Genomic DNA, 8,670 nt, shown 5'->3' with positions numbered 1-8,670 from the left:
TCGCTGGCTTTGGAAGAGAACGCACCTCCCCACTCCCAGGAATGCCATCCCTGGGCCCCAGCAGGCACTGCCAATGATTTCACCACTGCTGAGCACAGGGAAGGCTGCAGGGCAGTTACCACGAACACTGTGTTAAAGGCAACATGGCCTCGGCCTCAACCAGAAGAAGGTCCAAGCCCACTTTCAGGTACCTGGACTTGCAGTTCCTGTAATAAAATAGCTGCACAACCCACAGAACCCGGGGTCTGGGAATTGAGACCCCACGTTTGTCAGTGGTTCACACTCACTGACTCCGAGGGCCTCCTCGGGAGGAAAGCTGTCTGTGGAATGCTCTCCCTGGGCGCTCAGATCTCACCAAACATGCCTGGGTGGAGACCGTTATGTCATTGCTCTGCGATGGTGGAATATGGGGGTGATGGACTGCAGAGAAGAAAAGTGAGGTGTCTGCTAAATCTTTCACTGTGCAAAAAAAATTAATAAAAGAAGAATCACAGGTTGAGTAGTTTTGTGTTTTTTAAGATTTATTTATTTATTTACACAAGCACTGGGTACAGTCAGAAGCGCGGGAGGGTGAGAGAATTCACCAGAGCCAGAGCAGGGAGCAGAGCAGGCAGAAGGACCGAAGGACACTGCTGAGGGGAACAGCGGGCAGCAGGAGAGGTCTTCGCACCATGTGGGACCCTCGCCGGTGGCCGGGGATCGAACCAGCGCTGCAGAGGCTGCAGGCAGCTTCACAGCCCAGTGCTCAACCGCTGCACCACCAGGGGAGACCCCAGGTTGAGTAGTTTTGTGTGTGTTTCCCTGCCTCTCTGTGGCCAGCTGAAACCCAGAGAGCTTCAAGAAGGCCAGTCCCTCTCCCTGGGAAGGTTTGAAGGTATCAAGGAGTTTCAAGGAGTGAAAACACCTCAAGGAGGCCAGACTGGAAGATGGATTCCAGCATCATTCACGCTTCCATAAAGCTGTCATTATCATCATCGTCATCATCACTGATGGAAGCTAGGTAGAAAAATGTAGGTGGACGGTCTAACAAGGACCTAGAGGTGGGGGGCAGGGATGATTAACGAGTTGTTAAACCCGCTATGGAAGTTTCCAGGAATCAGAGTGAGGTGGGGTCAGAAAGGATTATCTGCTATGGAGAACCAACTCAACCAGACCCCAAAGCCTTAAAATTCCACAAAGAATCCTCACTCCCCCCCAAGACACTATAAAAAAGCATCCGTTGCTCTGGCAAAATGCAGCTCTTTGCCCACCTGCATCTATGCAGGTGTCTCTTAATAAACCTGTCCCTTTCAGAATGCAGATCTGGCCCTTCAACACTGCCCACCTGTGTCTATGCAGGCAGCTTTTTCCCTTTTTTCCTAGTAAACCTTTAAATGTAGTCTTTGCCTGTTTGTGTCTATGCAAATGTGTCTTCCCTTAATAAACTTCCTGATGACGGGGGAATCCCACGCACCACGCCCCGACATCAGAACCCCATCAATCATCATTGCCATCTGGAAGGCTCCCCAGAGCTTGAGAGAAGCAGAGTGGACAGGTGTAAAGGCAGGACATGGGCACAGCGCAGGTTTTCTGATCCCATGCAGACCGGGTAAAGGAGGAGTCAGAGTCCTCAGTAGTTTTGCAGGTTTTTTATTTGGGGTTCACCGGGCATATGGCAGGCAGGGGTGCTGGCTGGGGGGCTGGGAGGCTGGCAGGCCTCCCAGCCCCCAGCAAGTCTTCACTCTATCTGGGCTTTCTAGCGTTCGTTCTGCTGCTTCTCGGCTTCTCTTTCGGCTTCTGCTTCGGCTTCTACTGCTGCTGCTTCTACTGCTGCTGCTGCTGCTGCTGCTACTGGTGCTGCTGGCATCCTCCCGTGACGCCGCCCTTAAAAAGCACAGTCTTAGCTCAGCTGAATCCCATCTACCTATGCCCACATCCTATTCCAGGTGCCCGCCATCAGGCATGCATTCAGGCAGGACCGCAAGGATCCATCATCTGTCCTGATGGCGGGAGGGCAGAAAAGCCCTACACAGAAGAAAAGGAGAACCTTTTGCCCTGGGTTACCAGACTTTGATTAAGCACAACTGGGACAGTCACAGGCAAACTGGGACAAGCCTGTCACCCCAGGTGAAGAGGGAAACAAAAGCCATATCCTGCCAAAGGGCTTCTCCCCATCCAAGGAAAGCCCTGAGACTGACCTTGAAGGCGGAGCACGTCATAATAAGCATTTGGTGCCCAATTACCAGCCCTCGCTCAGTATCCAGCCTCCGAAGAGCCAGAACTTAAACGGCACTTGAGCTCAATGCTGTTGCCTGGCGCCAACATCTTCACGTTGCAGTTCGTCACCGTGGGCGAGAAAAGTCAAGTCCTCGGGTGGTTGTAGAAGGCGCAGCTCCACGCAGCGCCAGGAGAGCGGAGGTTCTGGCTGCGGTGACAAATTGACAAGTGCACATTTGTTACCCAGAGGGATTTCCAAGTGAGGTGACCCTCCAGGAGAAAGATCCCCTCAGCCACGGCAAAGAAATGGATTTGCAGCCATCTCAGAAGTTTATAGCTGGAGACGCCCAAGAAAACCTCCAACTTCATCATTTTAAGGAAGTGTTTGGGGAACTGGTTGCTGGTAGAAAGATGACTTTCCCTCTAGACAGACTCTAACATATTTATTCAGCAGATTCAGAAGGACCAACGCAGCCTGTCGAGGATTTATTTGCAGGCGCAAATGCAATCAAACCGGTGACAATTGTCCGCTCAGGCCCCAGCCCTGCCCTGTTCACGGAAGGAACGCACCAGACCCCACAGCCAGAGCGGTTTCAAAGCGCAATGCTCAGTGCAAAGGCCCCGTTCTTCTTGGCTTCGTGCCAAAGAACAGTCATGAAACCACCTCAAGGAAAATCCAAGGTGTGAGATGTCTGATATCATATTCTGTTTCCACTTGAGTAACCCAACGCAAAACCGGGTGCATCTGTGTTTTCTCAAGTTCCAGCTGAGACAGGTTGTGCACACACTTCATCTGCGTAAATTGAGAATGGCTAGCTGGCTTGGAACAATCAATCCAACCTTTCCATTGGTAGTAATTATTTAACAAGCAGGATGGAGCGTCTGCACCTGGAAGCCCGATTCTTCTGGCCCCACAGGCTCCCCCTAGCCTTGAAAGCCACATCCCACCTGGGGGAACCCACTTCCACACGACTCCAGAACAAGCAGCAGTGGGAGGGGCATGCCAAGCAAGAGCTGCTGTACCCTGGCCTCAGAATTTTCCTCAAAGCCCTGCCACTCTTAGCATGCAGATGGATGGATACCCAGGCCCCCCAGACTTGCACACTCTAAGTGGGTTCTGCCATCTGCCACATAAAAATATTTTCTTTCAGTATGAGGGGAGGGCAGGGGAAGAGGAGGACTCGTTTCCCCATAAAACACCCAAATAAGATATCCAAAATGCCCTAGTGGGCAAATGCCCAGCCAAACAGGGTTGGCCCAAAGCCGCTGAGGTGAAAGCTTGCCGCAAATCTAAGGCACTCTTTGGTGGGGCACTAAGGGGCAGCAGGGGCCAGGCAAGTCTGGGATGAAAGCAGCAAAAATCAAAGTACTAGGTGACAGCTGCCATTGTCAGCCTCCCCAAGGGTCTCTCACCCAAGTCCCATCCAAGTCTCTCTACATATCTCCACTCCACGTGTCTCCTTCTCCAGCCCCATGTTGCTGCTGCAAGCCCAGAGCCAAGAAGCCAGCACAGCTTCTTCTCAAGTCTCAGCTCCAAGTCTTCCAAGTCTTTCCTCACTCCCCCTCGACTTCCCTGAGCCCCCAGGTTGGGATTGACCGCTCAGCCCCACCCTTCAACCTTCATCAGGTGGGGCAGGGAACAGGAAGCCTCCCCTTTAATGCAGACGACACTCTGATATCACTGATTCTGAGGAGAGTCTGGTGGAGAGTGATTATCTTACTGCATTTTAAAGATGAAGACAAAGAGATTCAGAGGGAAGTGACTCACCTTCAGCCACAGACTTGGCCAAGGGCAGAGCCAAGCTGTGCACCCAGAACCCCCACTGGGGAGCATTAACCGCACCCCACATCCCCCCACCCACACTTGTAGCCACTCAAGGCTCCAGCCAGCTCCAAGGATCAATGCCCCTCCATGCTCAGAATTGAAAGGTGGCTGGAGATTTCCAAGCCCCACCCACCCCGCATGAATGAGGAAGTGGGAGGGGAGCTGACCTTCCTCAGCCAGGGGCAGAAATGTGACAACCTGAATCCAAGCCCAGGGCTTCTGCCTCCCAACCAAGCATTTATGCCAGGGGCGGTTCCCACCCAGTCAACTTGGATTGGGGGGGGGGGGGAGGGGCGGGCTATGAATGGCCCTTCTTGGGGAAAATGGCAGAGGGTCGTCTAAGACACAAAGCCAACCCCTAAGAGGCTGTGGATGGGTGAAAGAATGGCACCCGGACCACCCCCCAAAAGCCTGCTGATGATCATGGGGCTACTAGAGTTGGAAGAAAACGCCCCTGGGCACAGCCCACAGCCAGTCATCTGCAGGCACAGCAGGAGGACGGCTGTGTGTGTTGTGGGGTGCAGTGTCCATGGAAGGCTCTGTTACTCCTCCCGGTCAAAGGTTTCGGCATGAATGTCTTGTAGCATGATCCGTCAATATCTGCAGGGATCGGGTAACCCTGGCCAGTGGTCTATGAAGAGATTTCCTTTACAAGTAAGGAGAACTCATAAACCATCGCAGAAGGCGGAGATGCTCTGTGGCTCCCACATTCCTGGACCCCGTCTGAACAGAGGCTTCAGAGCTCACGTTCATGTGTCTGCCAGGCAGCCATTTTCAAGTTTTGCAAGGTCTATTTTAAGGAACAAATGTCCACACAGGTCATTTTAAGCTCAAACTGGTGAATTTGTTCCACCAGTAAATGTTTGGGGAAGATTCTTCGCCCCAGTGAGATACAGAAGAAACGGGGACAGGAAAGACCCACCCCATCAACAGCAAATCAGATTAACACACTGACGTCTCCCACCTCGTGTGCCAGCGGCCAGCCCCTGTGCTGCATGAGTCAGTCTCTGTAAGCCCCTCTGAAGTAGCTGGTAGTCCCCCCAATATCTAAGAGGGGAGAAGGCGCAACCAAGAGTTTGTGGGTGTTGAGCCCAACCCACAGGGACCCCTTCAGATCCACCTTCTGAGCCGCTCTGCTCTCTTGCTTGCCCTTAAGAACAAGAACTGCTGGGGGGCTTTGCCAACGCCCAGGGTGCCAAGGCAGTGATATGGGTGGGGTCCCGGGCCCCCGAGCCCCAACCCTGCCCTTCAGCCCCCTGTCCCTTGGCAGCTTCCTGACTCTCCACTCAAGACACAGCCTGCCCCTCATGCCAGGCCTCTTGCATGTCTCCGAGCTGTCTCACTCTCTTGAGGGGCGCTCCGCCTTCTCAAATGAGATTGATTTGCGCGTTGTGTTTATAAACTCCACAACCCAAGGCGGTGGGGAGCGGCGAGGTATTGGGTGCCGCTTCGTTCCCTGATGCCTCGGAGTGCTTGGAGCAGCGATCGAGCGCGGCAGGTGCGAAATTGTTCAGAGAGAGAGAAAATGAGGGAAAAGAGGCTTTAAGTCAGGGTGGTGCGTGGAAGGCGGAGTGGGGACGGGCTGGGCCCCGGGGTTCAGGGAAGCCCCACAGAGAGGGCGAGAGGGAGGGTGGGAGGGAGGGAAAGGAAGAAAGGAGAAAAGCAGGATCAGGAGCACAGGTCGCTCTTCCCGTGCGCTGTGGGGGCCCAGCCCTGGAGCAGGTGGTCAAGCTGGATGTGCTACAGGGCAGGGGCCAGCCAGTTGCAGATGGCTTCCCGGCGTCCTTCGAACTCGTAGCCTCTCCTTCCAAAAACAGCCCAAATCGGGAATTTCAAAATGGCCACCGCAGGGATGAATGAAAGCCAAACGCAGGAACCCAGAGTCGTCCCCAAATGGGAATGGGGTGAGCTGATGCAGAGTGCCGGAGGGCTGTGAGACCCACGGGGGAGCTGCCTCAGGCCTGTGGTGGGCCGGCAAGTCGGCTGCTCCCCAGAGGGTCCACGCTGGTAACCTGGCGGTGCAGGACCTGCCTCCGCTGTGGGACCCCACTTGCCTCACGCCCTGCCTTCTACACACAGTCCTGGATGCCAACCCTTCCAGTTTGTGGGCGTCCTGCAAAGTCCTCCCTGTACATTTTATCTTCACTTCCAGCCCTGTCGTTGCCAGGTGCTCATTGATGCTTCCTGATGACGACGCCCCAATTTGATTAGCCAGAGAGCTCTCCAACCAGGACTGGCCGGAGACAGGCCCGGGAAGGGAATCTTCGCCACTTGGGCCTTGCTCCTTCCTGTGCTGCCCACTGAGCCTCCTTCACAACCCCCTACCCCACCCCACCCCCATATCCCGCTGGCTTCTAGGGAGGCTCTGGCATCCGTCAGTCACCAGACAGGGTGAAGAATCAGAGGCAAATGGGTCACCGTGGGGGCCTAGGGCTGCCCAAGCTCTGACTGGAACAGTTCTGTCTCCAGAGGAGACGTGGGATTAGGGAAACCCCACTGAGGGCACAAGGATGACTTGGTAGATATTGGGTTTGCCATTCAAGGCTGAGAAGCGCTTGACTAAACTGGATCACCCAGGGGAGTTGGGGAACCAAGTCCCGAGGGGAGAAAGAGCAGCTGTGTCTGGTGAGGCTGGAGTGAGAAGCTGCGTGGGAGGCAGGACAGAAGCAGCCTCACACACCAGGCTGAAGGTCCTGGACTTCGTCCTCGGAGCAGAAGGAAGTACTGGCAGTCTTTCTGCAGAGCCAGTAGTTTAGGAGTTTTGCTGGAGGTGGAAGGGGTGAACCAGGAGGTAGCGAGATCACAGTGGGCGCAGAGGAACGGACCCTGAGTCAATCGCTGTGGCCCCCAATTCCAGTTCCGGGTTTGGCCTGGGGACCCCACGACCCCCTCTGTGATGATCCTCTGCTCCTTCTCAGTCCTATGACTTATGGGTCTCTCTGATGTAGAGCAGTTTTCCAGCGCCAAAGCTGCTCTTGGAATGCAGAGGTTTCTCATGTTATTGAATGAGCAATTCGATTCTTCTGTGACAATTATTTTACAGATAATTGCAAAGCTAAATTAGGTGACACTTTTCCTCAGCTGGGCCAGGAAAGAGCAGTAAGTGCTATTTTTACTTTAGTATTATTTTGTTTATATGCACTGAAGTGTTATTTTAATACATATTTTTATCTAAATAATGCAAAAGTTCTCTTTAATGTAACAAAAATAAATAACATAGGGGCCTCCCTGGTGGCACAAGGGGTCAAGACCGAGCATTATGAAGCTATTTGCAAGAGTTCCATCCCTGGCCAAGGAGGTGACCCACGGGGTGTAAGAGACCTCTCCTGTCTGCCCACTGCTCCCCTCAGCAGTGTATTTCAGTCGATCCACCTGTTCTGTTCCCTACTGTCTCTGGTGAATCCTCATACACACCCTCCACACCTCTGGCCTGTACCCCAGTTCTTCTATGCATAAATATTTATTAAAAAATAAATAACAAAAAATAAGATAGAATGAACACCAGAATGAAAGCACAGAATTTGGCTCTGCGCTTCCTAGCAGCCAGAGCAAAAAATGGAACCTGGTAGAAAGTATAGTTTAGGGCCTGATGCTTTTCAACAACTCTCTTCCTCTATGATTGAGTCATATCTCATCTGAAACACCTAGGCAGCAATGTATGGGCATCACAAGTAGAAAATTGGGCTGAATGAGCTGCCTTCAAGAATCTCAGGTGCTCAATTACTGAGATTGCTTCACTGTCTTTAGGTTTATGGACAGAGACTGCACAGAGGCTAGTGAATGGGGCCTGTAAAAATGCAATGGACAGGAAAGCCTTTTGGAACAATTCAAAAAGGACTTCCAAAGAGGGCTCATTATTTTCTAATGTGGGGCTGGGGGAGGTTGGAAAGATTAAATACAGAGGATTTTCGAAATGGTCAGACCATCAGAAATATCCAGGCCAGCGCTAACAACCTCATAGGATCTAGGAGTATGACTATAAACTGGCATTTCGAAGACCTCAAGCTCTAAATTCCCACTGGCTTCTATAAATGGCAAAAGCAGAGGCTCCCACGTGGCCTAGGAAAGGAGAGCCCTTTCACGCCCTCGGCAGGTTTTCTTCTCAGCACAGCAAAAGTTCTTTTTTTCAGTTCAGAGCTAAAAAATCTCAGATGAACAAAACTTTAAAGAACTAATCAAATACCACCGTCCAACCAAGAGAAATAGTAAGCTCTCACTTCTGAGACAGTGTCTCACAAGCCAGAGTATCACCTCCCAACAGGGACACTCAGAACTTTCTTCTCAACTCAGTTGAGAAGAACGTCCAACCTGTTGGTCTGGCTCTGTGCTCCAAAGCCTGCCGAGGTCAATCCTGATTCCCCAGGGCAGCCCAAGGACCCTGAAATGGGCCTGTGTAGAAGCAAGTTACGAGGGCATCTGCATCCCTGCTTATCGGATGTGGCAGTGGATTTGAGCCACATGGATATCATTTCACAGGTTACTCTTACGCATCCATTGGAGAACTCGATGGCTCCATTACAATGCCTAGCATCAGACCTCGCGCAGGTTCCAGTAAATCTTTAAGAATACATGCTTTTTGGAGAGAGACAAAGTACACTCGACACCAAAATAAAGAGCTATCCACTGGTGGGGCAAGCCGTGACCAATAC

Source organism: Talpa europaea (assembly GCF_964194135.1).
Source record: "Talpa europaea genome assembly, chromosome: 6".
Lineage (NCBI taxonomy): Eukaryota > Metazoa > Chordata > Mammalia > Eulipotyphla > Talpidae > Talpa > Talpa europaea.
The sequence above is the reverse complement of the archived record's forward strand: the minus strand, read 5'-3'. Positions refer to the sequence as shown.